Source organism: Vulpes lagopus, chromosome 10 (assembly GCF_018345385.1).
Source record: "Vulpes lagopus strain Blue_001 chromosome 10, ASM1834538v1, whole genome shotgun sequence".
Lineage (NCBI taxonomy): Eukaryota > Metazoa > Chordata > Mammalia > Carnivora > Canidae > Vulpes > Vulpes lagopus.
In genome coordinates this window covers 86,429,824-86,448,744 of record NC_054833.1, presented here as the reverse complement: position 1 = coordinate 86,448,744, position 18,921 = coordinate 86,429,824, and the positions used below count along the sequence as shown (strand labels likewise).

At 54.8% G+C, this 18,921-nt stretch overlaps 1 protein-coding gene across 6 annotated transcripts in view; it reads right to left on the bottom strand.

Annotated features, from left to right (window-relative positions):
* Positions 1–18,921, bottom strand: part of KCNAB2 (potassium voltage-gated channel subfamily A regulatory beta subunit 2) — an 84,348-nt gene that overhangs the window by 64,715 nt on the left and 712 nt on the right. The window lies entirely within an intron of this gene.

The window sequence follows — 18,921 nt, the reverse complement described above, 5'->3', positions numbered from 1 at the left end:
GTGTATTTCTCCTAGTTCTGGAAGGTGGAGGTCAAAGATTTAAGTGCCAGTGGATTCAGTGTCCAGAGTCGTGGTTCACAGCCATGCAGCTCTTGCTGTGTCCTCAGGTGGCAGGCTGCGAGCTTGCTGGGGTCTCATCGTCATCTTATAAGGGCACCAATTGCATCACCCTCACGACCTTCTGGAGTCCTAATCACCTCCCAAAGCCCAGCCTCCATATACCAGCACATTGGGGGAGGGGCAGCACTTCAAGACATGAATTCAACACAGCACATCCAGATCCAGCTTCTCCCCTCCCTGGCCTGTGCCCAATTTGCCTCTGGGCTCAGGTTTGGGTCTTTATCTCCTTCTGTATGCTGCTCAGCACTGACCAGCAAGCATGCCCTTGGTCTCCGTTGTTTTGTCTCTTGCATTTGGGTGCGTTGTGGGTGGTTTGGTGCCTTTCCAGCCAGTCCTGGGGTTCTGCTGAGTTTTCATCTCGTGACATCGCAACCTCCCACCTGGGGATTGGGCATGCTAATCTACTTTAACAACCCGTACCCAGAAGGCAGCCCCACTTCGGTGCTAGTATGACTTGTAGGATTCTATCCATTCCTGTCTGAACCTCACCATGAGGAGGAAGCAGCGGCAGGAGGGGCCCTTTGTTGATGTGGGTGCCACATGTCACAGTGTGGTGGGTTTTTGTTGGCACGTGCTCAGCAATGCTGCCACCCAGCCAACAGTCCTCATGCGTCGTGTCATGTAGGAGAGGCCTTCCAGAGTCTGCAGGAATGCAAGCCTTCACGGTTGAAAAGCTCCTTGTAGTTTTTTTTGGAGGCACCTCCCCAGTGACATGCCATGAAGATTTCCCAAGCGTTCAAGACAGGCCATGTAAAAGCACCCAATTGAGTCCAGGACTTGGTTCTAGGGTCTTTTGAAGGGTTCCCTCCCCAGAAGGCCCCAGAGCGGGTGGATGCACTGCTATGGACATGGCTGGAGGCTTCAAAAGGGCTCCACAGTGATTCACAGAACCCAGAGGGATAGCCCAGACTATGTCCTAGGGAAAGGGGCCTCTCAAGATCAAGGTCCCTCCAGGCCCTGCCCAGTGGGGTTCTGCCTGTTTCTCCACCTCAGATGGGCCTGGGGGGCTCCACCTGACCCCTGCGGGTCACTGGGAGGCCCCCTTTGCTTGGCTGGCTGTAGCTGTCCAAGGGGGCAGCTGCGCGTAGCACATGTGTTCTCCTTTCACGGCGGGGTCAGAGTCTAGTAGTATAACTCAAATATCCCTGCCCAAAACATGTTCCTCACATAAAAGAACCTAACATAAATTACTGCAAAATCTTTTTTCTCCCCCAAACACCTCTAAAGCCCTAAACCAACATCGGCACAGACACACCACCAAACAAAACCCTATCACTGATGGCTGTTTTTAGGTGGATGGGATATTTCCCTAGGGTGCAGATGATGAAAAGCATCTAGGGGCAGGAGACCACAAGCTTGGGCAGGTCAGGGCCAGAGAGTCAATATTTTAGGCATTGTGGGCCAGTTGGTCTCTGGCAAAGCTGTGGGAAGGCAACTAGAGACAGCATGTGAATGAATGGGGGTGGCTGTTCCAATAAACCTTTGTTTACAAAAAACAGGTTGTGGGCTGGAGTGATTTGCAAAACTCTCATCTATGACACTAAAAAAAGGTGACATCTGCTGTAAAGAAACTGAGAGACAAAAGTATGGACCCTCATGAGGTCCATGGCATTTGCAGCTCTGCTTTGCAGGGAGGTGGGGTAGCCTTAAGTGGGCGGGTTCTGGGTCAGGAAGGTCAGAGATGAGCTCACGTTGCCTGCAGGCCAAGCCTCGGCCCATGGCTTGGCAAGGGTGCCAGGGTGGAGGGTAGAGTCTAGAGGCTCATGTGCCTGGGGTTGTTATCTTGCTTTTACTTTGCTAGTAATTCTGATCTATCATCGGATTGCAGGCCTGATTAATCTGTTCCGGAATAAACATGTAAAGCCGTCCTCCTGGCCGCTCTCTGCGATGCCGCTCGCCGGGGACAGCTGGCCGAGGGACGCAGGCTGCTGCCTCCAATGCCGTACTATTTTTGGCTACTCTTTTTGCCTCATTTATTTTTGATTTGAGTTGCTCATACAGGCTGTACGTTCTCTTTCTCACTCCTGTGCTGAAATGAAATAAGCATAGTATATTTAAACCCTGCTTGTGTTGCTCATGATTAGTGCAGATGAGCCAGTGCACCTGGAGAGTGGCCTCTGTGGCAAGGCCGCCTGCCCTCTCGCTCTGGCCCTTGGTCTCTATGAAAACAGTAGGACAGAGACACCACTCCTTGCTCTCCCGGACACGGTGACCTGTCCAGTCCTGGGGAAAAGGTGGGGCCTTCAGGGTCTTGCCCTGAAACTGGACTTTGCGTGGACGGGGCCCAGGGACATCTGTGTGTCCTCTTAGTGGTGTGGGGAGAAGATGTGCCAGATGCCACCTGAGCAGCAGCCCTGGGCTGCCTCATTTTGTGGTGACCAGTGAGAGCTGCCAGTGAACCAGGTGGGGAGATGGGCTTTCATACATTCATTCACTCAGTCCTAGCCCCCAACCCTGAGAGGGTGGTACTGTACATGACTAGCCAGTGGTGCCAACTAAGGAAACTGAGGCCAGGGCATCTCAGCTGCCCTGCCCACAGTCGCTCAGCAGATGGCAGTACTGGGAGTCGTTCCTCTAAATCAGAGCCCTGTGCAGCCACCGGAGGGTGGGTGACCAAAGGCCTTCTTTTTAGGGATGAGCTTATCTATGCTTCCCGAACTTATCTATGCTTCCCACTGTCTCTGGGCAGCGGGGTGAGGACTGAGGAGTGGTCTAGGGCAGGGGCAGGGCTCTTGTCAGGAGGCCAGGGATTGGTCCAGGTGCAAGCTGGAGAGCCGTGGGCCAAGGTGGAGGAGGCTGGCAGAGTCAGCAGGTTGAGACCAAGGGGGTGACTGGAGGGTGGATGTGTGTGCAGGGACCTTGGAGAAGAAGTGCCAGTTCCCGAAGCAGGGGAATGGGTGGGTGCAGCGGGTTGGGGGAGTCCCGGAGCTGGGTGCTGGCTGCATCTGCTCCGAAGTGCTCACTGGATGTCCAGCTGAGAGGATGATGGTCTTCCACTGTTGTGGCTCCTCCTCAGGCTGTGGCCAGAGCAGCTTCCTCTCCTTAACCACAGGGCCTTTGTACATACTGTCCCTCTGCTGGGGATGCTCTTCCTTTGCATCTTTGCTCCAACGTCACATCTTTAGAGACATCATCCTGGACAGCTCACTCCAAAGTGTCCTGTCCATCATGTCAGCACATGGGTTTCCTTCAGCACTTGTAACTGTCCCCCAGCTAGACGCTGAGACCCAGTGGCAGGATTGGGTCTGCCTCGTTCCCTGTGGAACCCCTCGTGCCAGGACAGGCCTCTGCTGAATGCACGAGTGTGTTGTGCTGCTCAGGAAAGGCGGAAATTTCCTTCTTATTAACACAGACTCCCCATGAGGCTGTGCCATGCAGAGCGATGAGGGGCAGCACGAGCAGGTCGTCTCCTGGCGGCTCCTCCAAGGGACAGGCAGGCCATCCTACAGCCTTGGTGGCCTCCTTTAGGGGGCTGCACAATCCTGACCAGGATCTCAGGTAGAGCCTGTCGAGTCTCCACCAGGCCTGGAGCCCCCAGCAGGATGATGCCAGGTTCCTGAAGCATGTGGACAGGCAAGCACTTCATGGGCATGCACGCATGGCACAAAGACACATGTGTGCTTGTGCGCACATGCATACATTCTGCTGCCTCCACCTGGGACTCCATCACCTGCACCTCCACCACCCTTAGTGCCACCTCTGCCTCTGTCACCTGTGCCTCCATCACAAGTGCCCCAACCACCTTTAGCACATCTACCTGCACCACTCCGTCACCAGCACCACCTCCACCCTGGGCTGGCTCCTCCTCCTCCAAGCATTCTTGCTTTCAGTGATCTGCTTGTGGAAACTGCCCCCTGGATGACCCTCCAGGGCATTTCCTTGGCCCCCTCTGAGCTTCAGCCCCATGAGCCCCACAGCTAGCTGTGCCTCCCTCTCCTCTCTGCCCTGAGCTCTAGGTTCATACTCTCAGCTGCCTGTTGGCTCCGTCCACCTAGCTATCCCTGGAACATTTCCTCTCTTGCCCATTTCCACAGCTGGCCTTGGGAGCTCCTGCCTGGACTACAGTCGTCCACCTGTCACCAGAGTCCCATTCCTAGTGCTCACCCATGGATCTACCCCATCACGCCTTTCTCTAAAGCCCTCAATAGCTGCCCGGGGCCATGAGCATCAGGCCCAAGCACCTCAGCTTGGCGTGCCGAACCACTCATGACTCGCCCTGTCTACTTTTCCAGCTATCTCTTCTCTGGGTCTCCTGCACACTTACTTTCAGGCCTGCCTACATCTTTTTTCCTGCAGGGAAAAAACCTGACTTTGGGCACCCTGCTTACCTCTTCCCTCAGGCCCATGGCAGCCCTGTCTTTGTTCTTGCTGTTGTCTTGGGGGACTGCTACAACTCCTCATCTGTCAGACTTCATCAGCCTCGGGCATCAGTGCAGAGCTGGTTCCCAAGCCTAGACGGATCCCCCCACAGTATTTTCAGGGTGACCCTGGGGGTGGGAGGCAGCGAGGAGCGAGTTTGCACTTTCCATCCCTAACTGTTACCATCTGCATCTTTTTTTTTTTTAAGCTTTGTTTATTTATTTTAGAGAGAGAGGGAGAGAAAAAGAGGGTGTGCATGAGCATGAGGAGGGGCAGAGGGAGAAGAAGAATCTCCAGCAGGCTCAGCACTGATTATGGAGCCTGGCACGGGGCTCGATCTCATGGCCTTGAGCCGCAATCAAGAGTTGGACGCTCAACCAAATAAGCCATCCAGGCACCTCCTATCTGTGTCTTCTGAGGGACCTACCTAGAGTCACACAACTCTAGGAGGCAAAGAGCTGGGACAGGCCAACACTCAGAATTCTGTAGCTTTCTGGCTTAAGTCTTTGACACTTGAATGCCAGCGCAGCTTCTGGGCACCCTTTCCCCAGTAACTGCCTAACCAGCTCAAATCCAAGGAAATCTGGGATAGATGGGGCTAATGCCCCCAAGGCTTCCTTGTCTCTTGTATTCACCTGAGCAGGGGCAGGAGGGATGCCTCACCTTGCCCTTGAGAATGCAAATAGCCTTCCTGTGACCTAGGGGGGTGGGGATGACTGGAGCAGGAGGGACAGGTGGCACACCACTGAATCGCCAGCAGACAAGCAAGGGCTTGTCTCACATTCCCTAAGGCAGGGACATGCCCTGGTCACACTTGAGATGGTTCTTGAATCCAGTATCTACCTACTTCTCTTCTAGTTACCTCAAAATTATGACAAGTGATGCTGGATTTCTCTTTACTAGAGGGGCTGCAAGCAAGCTGAATTTCCAAATAAGCTTATTTAAGAAAAAAACTGACTAAAAGAAAAAATACTATAATGTCAGAAATTGGGCTGGTAGTGCACACACATGACCCAAATCCTCAGATGGAAGGCCAGTGACTGCAGTGTGGGAAATCTTGCCAAAGACTGAGAGACAGACAGAGAGCTGAGTGCGAGACAGTGTCCCTGACATTCTGGCAAAGTCTCATCCCAACAATCCCAGGAAAAGGAATGTAGCCTCCAGAGCAGAGCCCCAGGGCAAATGTGAATCCCAGGACATCATGCAGTTCTTGCTTTCCTTTGAAACTAATTTTACATTCCCTTTTGTGAAACCGTGTCAGGGTTTCTCACCTTACAGGAAGTTTATCAAGAGGATCCAGGGAGAGAGCAGAACTCTGGCGGATTGTGTGTTCCAGGCCAGCCCTGGCGAGAAGCTCTGGGGGCGGGGTGTCTAGGTATGGAAGCACATCCAAAGGGACGTGTGTGCACACACACACACACACATACACACTCACACATGTGTGCACACACATGGGCCCACTCCACCTATCAGCCAGGTGACCCACAGTCTGCTGTCACTCATGTACCCAGAGATACCGGGGAAAGGTCTGCCCTTGCACAGGCCAGACGCTCCATCATGTTTGGGCCAGGTGGGCAGTGCTAAGCATCCCACGTGTGGAAGGCCCTGGCATCCCAGACCACCCCTAGGGCCACCTCTTGGTGCTCTAAAAAACAGATGCCAACAGAGTAGGTGAAGACCAGGAGTCCTGGATCGCCACAGGGGTGTTGGGTGGCCAGAAGGACTTGAGAACAACACAATGCCACCTAGACCCTCAGGCTTGTGTTCAGGGGAAGTGAACATCCAGCTGCAGCACATTTCAGACAGACTTAGAGAGCATGTCCCACACTTCTGGAGGGAGGCAGGGGGGTCGGTTCCTACCTCCCTGGGGATGAAGTGTGCCCAAGGGCACTTTTGCTTTCTTCCCTCTGGGCCCTGGCCATGGCCAAATTACCTGTCTCTACAGCTCTTGCTGCAGCCACTCCCAGTGGAACGGCAGGGCTGCCCCAGTGCCTCCCTCTGGGGAACCTGCCACAATCAAGGCCACAGGCATCTCCCCACTAGGAAGGCCAAGGCCTGAGTCCCCAAGGGGCAGCCCCTCCCCCATGGCTCAAGGGGAGACAAGGGTTACACACAGCATGAGATCATAGCGTTGGGCAGGCAGTGTTTCTCCCCCATCCTGGTGTCAGGGCCAGCTGGTCTGGTCCTATAGGGGGAAGAGGTTCTTATAGATTATGAATGGGAAGCAAAGGAGATCTGTCCCTGGTGCTGGCTGTCCTGCACTGGGTGGGAGTGCAGCTTCCTGCAGCAGGACTAGAGGAGACCATTTCCCTCCTGAAACCCAAGCTCTGCCTTTTACACTGAGTAGAAAATCTGCAGGTTGCAATGGCTCACCTCTAGGATTCCCTCCTCCCTGGTGCTAGTGGGGGATCCTGGATGAGGCAGCAGTTCCTGGCCCTCCACACTCACCAGCTCCCATGGGGGCAGCCATGCAATCCTGGGGGACTCTAGGCAGCACCCGCAGGCTGCATGGAGCTGAGGGCACCCTGTGGCCACCGCGGCTTTAGCCTCTCCGGCCCCTCCCGCCCCGCAGCTGCAGCTGCAGTGATACTGAGTACCTGGCTGGCACATCACAGATGGAACCTCCGAATCCACTTCTAAGTGGGGTAATCAATGAACCAAGGGGCTGGCCACCCCACCCCCAGCCCCCTGTGATGGTGAGAGTGTCCTTGAAGGAGGGCCTGGCTTCCCCCCCCCTCGTTTTGGAACATGCACAATAAGAGAACATAAACACTGTCTCTTCTCACAAACGATCGTTATCTTAACTGAGCTGAGGCAGAAAAACATAGAGTTCCAGAGATGGGAAGAAAACAAGCAACCTTGCTGGTGGTAACAGCCATGATCACTCATTACCACATCTCAGAGCCTGACTCAGCAGTCAGAGCAGCTGACACAGGAGGTAGCAGAGGTAGCCCAGCTCCACGGATGGATGGAGCTGCTCCAAGCTTCCTGGGCAGAGGGGTGGTTTTTAACTGCTTATACCCCAGGATGGGAGAAGGAGAGAGGCCAGCATCCTGGTTCTCACATGCCCAATTTCAGAGACAGTCTGTTCATTTGAAGTGGCCACACTGCCATCATCCTATGCTACCAAGCAGCTGGACACCTGGCCCTCCCCCAGATGTAGCTGGGGTCTCTTCCTCTCTGGAGCCCTGCATGAACCCATTTGCTGGGTGGGGGGATTCCCCATGTAGTGACCAGGCAGTGCAGCCTGCTTGCGGGGCGGTGGGTGCTGCCATCTTGATGGCTGATGTGAGTTTCTGAAGCAACATGGGGAGTGGGGCAGGGAAGGCTGGTCCTGGGCTGTGGGGATGGGAGCCTCTTACCCCTGGCCAGGCCATCCTGGGACACTCCAGCCCTCATGTCCAGCCAGGCCTCCTCCCTATGCTTAGCATGGTTGCTGGCTGTCTACAATGATCTTGTGCTGATGCACACACAGTGGGGGCCGGGTCCCTGGACTGTAGCTCTTATCTTTGCACTTTAGATGTATTTTAATAGCAACCTTGGAAGTTGGGGGGACAGATCCTGGTTCCAGTTGCAAAGGGGAAGCAGAAAGGCTGAGAAGGATGCTGGCCAAGCAGCATGTCTGACAGATCTGGGGCCCCCTGAAGTCTGTAGCACAAGCCTATCCCTGCCAGGGGGAGGCACAAGCTGGCATCCTAAAAAGAGGGTTTACCTGAGGGCCTACCATCCATCCTGCATAGATACATCGCCCTGTCTTACCTGCTCACCCTGTCACCCTCAGGTGAGCTCCAGTAGGAGGGCTTGGGCTTCCTACATGCTCTCCAGGCTGCTGAGCCACTGCTGAGCCAAGACTGGGGGGTGGGTGGGGGTGGGGAGTGGGGGGTCTACCTTCCAAGTAGGTCAGCGGATGTGGCTGGGGAGACCCCATGCTTGAGAGCACAAAGCCCCAGTTCCAGGTGTAACTTTGACAACACTGCCCGCCCCCACTCCAGTGTCCTTGTGAACTCTCACTTGAGCCTACGACACCTGATGTGTAATCTTTGCCAAGGGGAAAATAAACAGCAGACTAGAAAGAGAGTCATAGAACTCTCTGGAGGGGGAAGGGGGTGGGTGTCAGTGGCAGAAACCCACTGGAGTGGGTTTCGTGGTGCACCACCTGTCTATATCTCAGAATATTAATCCCTGGCACCTATGAATATGACCTTATATGGTAAAAGGCTCCTTGCAGGGGTAGTTAAAGTAAGGACCCAGTGATGAGGTCATGCTGGATTGGAGGGGAGAGCCCTAAATCTGATGACAGGTGTCTTTATAAGAAGAGAAGATGATGCAGACAGGGAAAGAAGGGGATGTGAAGGTGCAGGCAGATGTCGACAAACCAGGGAATGCTGAGGATGACTGGCAGGACCAGAGCTGTGAGAGAGGCCTGCGCAGATCAGAACCTGCAAAGAGAACCAGTCCTGCCCACACCTTGATTTCAGACTTTTAGCCTCCAGGGCTGGGAGAGAATCGATATGGCTGTTTTGAGCCATCCGGTTTGCGGTGACCTGTTCTGGTAGTGCTAGGGAACTAACAAACCCACCTAACCTTTTAAACCCTGTAATGTCAGCAGGCTGTAGGGGAGGCAGAGAATGGCCTTCTCTTGGGGGAAGAGCCCCTTTGTGGGGGTGGGGGGCTGGAGCCTTGTGTCCCCAGCTCTGGCTTAGCTCCACACCTTGGTGGGGAGGAGGAGTCTGTAGGGATATTTCTGCAGCTCTCCCTGCATTAGCATCTGTGATCAGGCTCTTGGGGTTCTCTCTGCTCTCCAGGGGACTGTAAGAATAAATAACAAATGGTTTCAAAGAGGATTACGTCCCAGCACCACATGATGGAGGCATGAAAGATTAATATCCTGCCCGTGCAGCACTACACCAGCAATGTGAAAGCCAGCTTTACCCCATCACATCCATTAGAGGCTCTGCTGAATTAAAAGCCATGCAAAAGCAAGCCACCAGGCACTGCACCTTTGCAATCATAATTAACAGGAAAAATTTTTTTAAATGGAAATACTCATTGGCGGTGAGGTTACAATGGAGCTACTCCACTGAGCTGTTGCTACTTCTGGGCAAACAACTAGGGTAATACAGGTCCACAGCCCGGGACCCAGAAATCCTACTTATAAACATATTCTAAAGGCTTAAGAGAACAAGTAAACTTAGATGTACACACACATCACTATAACTGCGAAGTCCCTAAGGAAATGACGCTTAAGTGAATGATGGAATATATCATGGTTGCTCATAGTGACCATTGCTTCGTGTGGGAAATTGCTCATGAATGAGGGATGCCCACATCTCTGCGGGCAAAAGGGAAAGCAGGCAGGTGAGGGGGGAGGGGGTCCCTCTTCCTGACCACACTCTTCCTGCTGCAGATTCAGATTCAGTCCCCCTTTCTGGGGTATAGCGCCTGTGTGAACAAGGCAGGGAAGGCTCCACTGGCAACATGGGAATCCCACAGGGGGTTTTGCTAGCGCTGCTCCTTATCCACAGAGCTGCAGCAAGGATGGCCAGCTGGGGGCCAGGCTGCTCCTTCTTGGGGAAGGAATCCCATTAGGAGGGATCCTGATGACCCCAGCCCAGGAGTGAGGCTAGGACTATGCATCTGCCCTGCTAATGAGGTTGGTCCGGGCCATAGGATGGTGAGTCCTCTGAGGTCATGCTCTAGCTCTGTCCTTTGGTTGCACAACCCGAGGGAAGGCAGAGTGCCCATTCACCTCCATGAAGATCATATTACCTAATCCTGGGTTGGCTGGAGGATTAAGAGTAAATGCAGGTCAGGTTTAAGTAGGGGCTTGACAAAGATCTGTGATGGAACAAATGGCAGTTTTGGTATAAATAGAGACAGTGAGAACAAGCATTGCTGCTGTCATCCTCACCATTAACCCCATCATCATCATCATTACAATCATCACCACCATCATCATCCCCCTCATCACCACCACCATTATCTCCATCACTTACCACCATCTCCATCCCATCATCATCATCATCACCATCATTACCACCACCATCCCCATCACTCCATCCCTATCATCACCACCATCCTCATCACCACCACCACCATCATCCCCATTACCACGACCATCCCCACCCCATCATCATCATCACCACCATCCTTGTCATCCCCACCCCCATCATCACCAGTGTCATCATCATCATCTTCCAGCATCACACGAAGTGTCTGCTCCTTCTCACAGTGGGACAAAAGGCTTTCAGCTGTTCAGGCTTCCCCCTGGCAGCTCCCAGCTCCCCAGCAAATATGCTCATGGGACCATGGCCTGCCACCTGGGACCACTCAATCTTAATGCCCTGGGACAGTTGCTTCAGTTAGGAGGAATTATCTCTGCGTAATTAAGTGGCTTGGCTGTATAAACATGAGCGGCATCCTGGCTGCTGGGCACTGAACCTGTGGTCTATCCAGGGAGGCTGAGGGGCTGCAGGACAGAGGCTGTCCATTTAGATGCCAGGCAGCTGGAGGCTGTGGTCACTGGCTAGTGACACTAGCCCGAGGACCATGTTGTCTTGGCACACTAGGCCAAGTCCCCACTGCTGCCATTTCTGGCTAGGTGTCAGGACCCAGAGGTTGTGACTGCCCTGACCTCCCTGGGGCCCTGCCTGTTGTTCAGGGTATGCCAGGATTGCTCCCCGGATCCAATGGTGGGTGAGACACTTTGGGGAGAATCCACTGGTCAGTAGCCAGCATGGGGGAGATGAAGTCAGGGAGACTGCAGTGAGGGTGGCCTTTGTCTGGCCCAAGGAGCCCAGGCTTGGTCCCATGATTCAGCTTAAGGACCCAAAGCTCATGAGGTGGTAAGGACATTGCAGGTCAACTTCCCCAAGTAGGGCCTCTGGACATTTCCAGCAGGGAGGAATGGGCAGAAGGGGAGCCCACAGAGCAGTGCTGGGCGAGGGCATGACTTCATACCTAAGCCCTGCCTCACAAAGCACTTTCGGACTCATCTGGACAGTGGTGTTCACTGCTCTCTGCAGCTGAGCCCCGACAAAGACACTGTGAGGGACTGGGACACTGAGGCTGGTCTCTGACGTGTGGAGGGTGCTGGCTTCAAAGGACTGTATGCATTCAGGAGTTTGGAGTCAGGCTGGGCCAGGTGAGTGGATGCCCCTGGCCCTGTCCTTTGTACTCACAAGTTCACCAATACAGCGACAGGAACGTTCCCCTGGCGCAGGCTGTCTGGCTCAGGGAGTGGGTTGGGGATGCAAAATGGACATCCCCATTTTGGGGACCCCCACAATGGACAGTCTCATGCATGGAGCAGGGTTCTGGGACCGTGGCATGAGGTTTGGTTTCTGCCCAGAGGATTCCCTTCTCTGACCATTCTAAGTCAGGTGGCAGTCACGCATCCTTGGGCTGTGTTTCCACACCCCTTACCCGTGTGGCAAAGGATGCCTCCAACTGGGTAAACAGGAGCTTCATGTGCCATTTCCGATGCTGCTCTGCTTTCTGGGAGAGTCCTCTATACCGGATCGTGGCTGAGAGCCTGCTTCTGGCATGTGTCTGCCTGAGGGCTCAGCTGGGGGTCGGGCGGTGACACACAGATATGCCCCATCCTCACAGGCATGTGGTCAAGGAGTGACCATGACCACTGTGGAGTGCAGATACCTACAGGATGCCAGCATGGGGGTCCAGAGCAGCACTGTGACCCCACCCAGCTCTGCCAACAACTTGATTCTTCCCTGACCTTGGTTCCTCCTCTCTGAAATGAGGTTGCGGGACTACAGGGCACCAGAGTGAGGGGCCTGAAGGGACTTTCCCACTGGTTGGAGAAGCAATGCCAGATGAAATGAAGCCTGGTATCCGTTCAAGTGTCTGCTCACATTGAGGCTGTTATAGAGACCAGGCAGTCTGCCTGAGGTGGGGGACAGGAACCCTCTTGTCCCCTTGAAGGGCTGGCGGAAGGGCCCTTTGGCCTCTGATGTCTGTGCTTGCAGAGCACTGGGTGAGAGCTTGGGGCTGCACCTGCTGCCACCCCTCCTACTGCTCACATGGGCTGCTACCCAGGAACCCACACAGGCTTGCTGTGGGGCCCAGCCAGGCCCTGGGCACCCATACAGCCCAGCAGGTGGCTGGGCACCTCTGGTAGTTCCCTACTGGTTTCCATGGTTACCAGGCTGCAGGAGGGTGGGGAAAAACCCTTCCCCCCCCCCCCCCCCCCGCAACCTTCTCTGTGGCACCCTGCAGGCTTTGCCAGAATCTTCCTACCATGGGTGAGGCAGGGAGTGAGAGCCCAGCCCATCATGTGTGTGTTTGGGAAGGTGGTGTAACTATGGCAGGTGGAGAAGCTCAGGGTCCCCTGAGGGACCCGCAGGGCAGGGCTGGGGGCGGCTGGTGGAACCTGGTCAGCTTCACTCTCCCCAAGACGCATGACTGACCCAGCTCAGCCCCACAGGAGACAGGAAACACCTTCTAAAGATGAGCAGCCCCTCAAGAAGTTTCCTCGCTTAGCCCAGCGTCCTTCCCCTGAGGTCACCCCAGGACCCCTTGCCATCTCTGCACTTTTTACATGCAGCTCTCCCTGCCCTGCCCGTCCTATCTCCCTCTGACACTCCTTGCAGCCCCACTGGCCTCAGGCCTGGCTTCAGCCTCACCTCTTCCTGACCACATAGGATGCATGCCACTGCGGTGCCTGCCTGGCCTGCCTGGCCTGCAGACACTTCTGTGGTTGCCCAAGTGGCAGCTACATGTTCTGAACCCCGCGTCTTCCCTGCACCGACTATGACACCATCTGCACCTCCCCAGGGGCAGTGGAGGAATGGGTGAGTCCCCAGCACAGGCCTCACCTGCACAAAGCCAGGTCAGGGCTGGGAGCACAGGGTCTCCTATGTGCAGCCAGAGACTCTTGGGCTGCAACCTTGGGCCTGGGATGGTTGACGCATCTCATCTGAACAAACCCTTTTGTTAGGACAGTGGGTCCACATCCTGTGGGAGATGCTCTGCATGCCCTATGCCCTGGCACTCTCTCCCAAACCCATCTTTCAGGATAAAGGAAAAGCCCAGTGAGGCAGCATCCCGGGCACCTCCAAAGTGCCCTGGCTGGTCTCCAGACACCCCTCACTTCCTTTTTTCAACAGGCAGGTATAAATGGGGAGGTGTCTGCTACTTCAGGGAAGTCAAAGCATGCCTGTGGACATATAGAAAGGTAGTGATTTTTGGTTGGGATTTGCAATTCCTTTTCTGGGCATCGGGTGTTCTTTGCAGGAGGGGCAGAGATGGCTCCAGGCCTCCTGTCCCTGACGCCTGAATACCTCCTGGCCAGGGTGACTAGAAATACCTTCTGGTAGAGAGGGAAAGGCAATACCCCCGGGGTAGGGAGAGGAAGCCATGAGCAGAGGTGGGGAGGGAGACCATGGAGACAGGGGAGGGAGATGCCATAGGATGAGACAGAGTGACAGATCCTGCTCCTTTGCAGGGCTCCAGCTTCCTCCGTATCCCATCAGGCAAGTGCTCGGGCCATCAGCCTCACCAAACCAAACCAAACCTCGTTCCAACACTAGTAACAACAGCATCCTGCCATGCTTGTCAAGACAAGAGCATGAGGGGCGCCTGGGTGGCACAGTGGTTGAGCGTCTGCCTTTGGCTCAGGTTGTGATCCTGGGGTCCTGGGATCAAGTCCCGCATCGGGGATCCCCACAGGGAGACTGCTTCTCCCCCCTCTGCCTGTGTTTCTGCCTCTCTCTCTGTCTCTCATGAATAAATAAATAATATCTTAAAAAAAAGCACGATTTGAGGTTTGAAGATTACAAAACGTTCTCAGGTAGAACGTTCCTGAGAATTGAGGAAACTCCAGCAAAGCCCTTCTCATCAGAGCCTCCACTGATCAAAGCTACCCCCAGGAAAAGCAAAGGTGGGAAGCTCCCCGATAATCAGAACAAGCAGGAAGCTCCTGGATAATCAGAAAGGGAAAGACTTTCAAGCTGGCACGACTTTCTCACAGTGGGGTCTCGGAACCCCTGGACCAGTGCTGGCCGAAGACAGAGCTTGCTGAGCTGCTCCCGGTCCTTGGGAGACTGTGTCTGGGCACAGCTCTCAGTGGTTCTGGCTTGGCATGTAGGGGGCCACAGAACCCCCAGAGCCCCCAAGATTCCCCGCTCTGTGGTCTCACTATAGGCAGAGCTGCCAGTGGAGCTGGAGGATCAGAATCACCTTGTCCGTGCCTTTTAGCTATGTCTGACTCTCCTCCATCTAGAAGGGGGGGCACTATATCCAGAGAAGCCCCCACCACTATGGAGCATTCAAGATACCAAGGCTCCCAGCCAGAACTGCAGATCCTTCTGCCCCTGGCTGCACTGGACAGCTTGTGGACATCAGGGTTGGCGTTTGCTCTGCAAGATCACACAGCTGCCAACGGAGGGCATGGGAAAGCATACTGTGTGAAGGGGAGTGGACGCGCTTGGAGGTGGCTCCGTAGCCCTTGGTGCCCGTGGGCCACCGCACGGGTATGCAGGTGTGCAGACAGGGGCCAGACGGGGTGACCTGCCCTCCAGGAGTCCTGAGGTCTGGGGGGACAGGGTGATGTCCCTCCATTCACCGGGAGGCTCTTCTCTACAGACCAATGGCAACAGCCACCCCCCCAAAAGCAGTTGGCTGGGCTCTCCCAGGCTGTCCCCTAAGAACAGGCATCCTATTCTGAGGAGTGCTGTGGAAGCCCATAAAGTCACTCAAAAGGGGACCTGAGTCATGGCTTGAGCTTTCTGGGGAGCCACCTGGGTTCCAGGTAGGGCGATTGTTTGGGTTCAGTCCATGATTGGAAGCGGCGGGTGAGGGGGTAGACGACACTGATTGGCACCTGCTATGAGACAGGGATTGGCCTGATGATTTGATTCACAGTCTCATTCTGCCAATCGAGAAACGGGGGAGATGCAGAGCTAACTCCCCACCAAGGGCCACAGGCCAGAGTGGTGACAGAGACCTTGTGGATAAGACCTAGTGTTTAGGGGACCCAGGAAGCTGCTCATTTACTGTGGAAACTGGCCCTGGGATGGCTGGTTTGTCTTGAACTCAGCACAGGGATCTGAGAAAAAAGACGTGCCTGGCTTTCGGCCTCTAGTTGGAACACAGACCTCAACTGCCCAGCAGCCAGGGCCTAAGATGTCCTCAGAGGAGATGCCTAACTGAATCTGAGGTGAGGGTGTGAAGCTGAGGGAGACAGTCCCCCTCTCTGCTTCTTCCCTTGCCCCAACCCTATTTTATCTATATCCTACATGGCATCGAGAGCCAACACTGCAGGTGTCTGTGCCGGAGTGAGAGAGAAGTGTGCTGTCTGCAAGGAGGGAATCGAGGAAGGCAGGTGCCAGGGATGTAGGTGAGACAAGCGTTGGGGGGCTCGGTTTTGCTACGAGGGACACACACTAGCCCCCCCCATGCCTGAGGTTTCCAGGGTTATGTACCACTTATGTGGCCACTTGGCAGAGCAGGAAAGCCTCCTGAGACCCTATCCTGCAGGGCTATGAGTTAGAAAGCCAGATGTGTGGCCATGGAGACCCTCAGGCTGGGGGGGGGACGCTGGGCCAGAGCTCATCCTGGGTATACAGAGACAGAAAGGCCAGCTCTCAGCTGAGCCCCACAGAAAGCGGCAAAGAGTAAGAAGACATGGCAGCTGTTCATATCCACCGAGCAGGGCAGCTCTCCTATCTGCCAAGGGCAGGCTGAATGGAAAGCCTCGAGCTATCCCCATGGCGGACAGTACGACCAGGCAGGTCACATTCCCACTGGGTCCAGTGCGTGTTCTCTCCCGGGGAGGCCCTGTTCTCTTTCCCTCGCCTAGAGAGGCTGAGCCAAGACACTGCTGCCAAGGACCGCCTCTTCTCACAGGGTTGCCCCCAAGAAAGGGAGGGCACGGAGTAAGTAGAGAGCTAAGTGTGCTGGGTTTCCCTTCCTGAAAAAGGTGGGTTTCCATGTTTCTTGGGAGCTGGGATTGACCGCTGACTCCCCTATGCATCTGAGACCCATCTGATGTGTGTGTGTGTGGATTTCTGGCATTTCTGGAACTTGGTGGGACGGGGAGGTGGTACCTGTGCTTCAGTTTCTCCACCAGGCTAACCAGCCCACCTTGCAGGGTTATTCACAAGGACCCACCATGTAGAGCAAGGTTTAAAGTGCAAACCCAGAAGGAGAGACCTGAGTCTCTTTTCCCCTTTCATCTTGCTCAGTGTCTTGGCCCCCTGCCATCTCTTTGATGACATCTTTGGAAACATGGCACCCTTGCTCTGGGGACCTGCCAGGCTGGGCAGGATGGTATCACCAGAACTCTCTGTGGTTGATGGCATCCCCCACTTTCAACAGCTCCCCAGTGACTCAGACACACCCCAGGGCACTGGCTTCCTCTATGCATGTCAGCAACATCTCCAGAACCTTCCCCAAAGGCAGCCAAACCTGATGGTTGGGCACATCCACAGGATGCTGGCTTCCTCCACCTGGGAGAGCCCAAGAAGTGACCTGTGTTTCAATTAGTGGGATGCAGAGGGTCCATTTGGGATCTGCCCCTGCCCTGAATGACCTTGGAGAAGTCTTTGCCTTTGGCCTCCTGTGGACTCCTTTAGGGGGGAAGATGGCCAAGACCTTTCACCTCTATGAGGTGAGTCCCCCTGGCTGCTGGGAGAGGAGATGGAGGGAGGCACTGTGTCTCCGGCCCTCTGACACCATCAGAGACGATCTTCCTCAAATGCTGCGTAGCTGCCACTGTCCTGCCCTGTTATCCAGAGAAACCACTCTTGCTCTGGGACCTTTGGTGACGTGAAGGTCACTGGGACTTCTGTCAAGGACAAAACACGTGCTGCTTTCAGCCAGACTCCCCAGAAACGAAACATGTTACACTGGTTCTAAAAAGGAGGAGGCCTTCCTTTGCCACACGCTGGGCTGTCCAGTTGCCATGGGCCCAGTACCAACAAACAGGAAAGTCTGGAGGAGGCCCCCTCCTTCTGAGCCCCTACCGGAAACTGCCAAATCAAAACTTGTACCACTTACTTCCTCCTGAATCATTTGAGGTTTAGAAGATCATTGAAAAAGTAAAGGAAAGAAAGAAAGCCAGCCCCATGGGGTGAGGCCTCTCCAGCTGTCCCATGCACAGAGCTCACTTGCCCCTCACACCCCCAGTGCCCACGGCCAGCTGTGACCCTTCCAAGGCAATAAGTGGTATCCCGTCTTTCCACACTTGTGGTGCGCAATTGCTTTTTTGCCCATTTCTTCCCATCCAGGCTCCATATCCAGACCCAAAAGGGTTTTGAGCACAACACCGGGGTTTCATATTTTTTTGACCCCTATCCCCCATGCCCTGGCTCAGTCCTGGGGTGCTGAGCAGTGCCTACCGTATCTGGCAACTGGCAGGGCAGAGAGAAACAGAAGCAGCTGGACCCAGCTTTGCAAGGGATGCCTCCCTCAGCTTGCTTTCCAGGCAGGAATGCACTGTAGCCCAAACATCATCAGTGCCATTGAGGTTGGATGTGCACCTGGAGTGTTCCAAGGGATGGATGTAATCTGGGGAGCCAATGCCCTCTGGGCCCCCACTGAGAGGGCACACGGGCAGGAGCCCAGGGACTGCAAATGAGCCTGGCTCTGCAGGTGGATGCTTTTCCAAGCAATAATCAGGAGGGCAGATGGGACTCCCTACACGCAGGTCCCCAAACCCTGCAATGTGTTAGCAGAGTGGGAGCTTGCTCTTGGCATTGGAAAGGGGGATGGCGTTTTTTGAGGGGGAGGAGAAGTTGCAGAGAAAGAAGAAATCCTGAAATGACAGACAGTGGGACAGCTGTGGCCTGAACTTGGTGTTCTAACTCCTCCGATGTGGATGTATTAATTTCCATAAATGCTAATAGCCCATTTCTCCAGGAGCTATTACTTATGTCATCTCCCCTTGGATGCGGTTCAACACAGGACAGACAAATGAAAGGGAGAAGGCAACCCTCACTGGAGGGTCCCTTGTTCCCCACCCCTGTCCCCACCAGGCAACTCAGGTCTGTTTTCTAAGGTGGCCACGGAAACAAACTGCAGGGTCAGGACCCCCAGCCTTCAGCCCCACAGCCAAGTCCTGTCATGCCAGGAAGCAAAGAAAGTTTCCAACCCCAAAAATGCTGAATCACAAAGTGAGGCTGAGCAGGAAAGTGGGGGTGGGGTGGGGAGGGAGGTGGTGGCCAGGGAGGATGGCAGGAAAGGGTGCTGAGGGGCTTCCCACCTGAAACCCCCTAGGATGCTCTAGGCCAAGCACAGTCCCCCACGGGATCCTGCAGGACAAATGCCAGGAGGAGCGGAGCCAGGGTGTGCCTGGGTAGGAGAGAGGCAAGGTGGGCAGGTACGGGGCTGCTGCCACTGCAGCAGGAAGCAGTGCTGCTGCTAGGTCTCTGCATCCTGTGGGAGCAGCAGCAGGTAGGGAGGTGTGGAGAGGAGAAAAGCTTA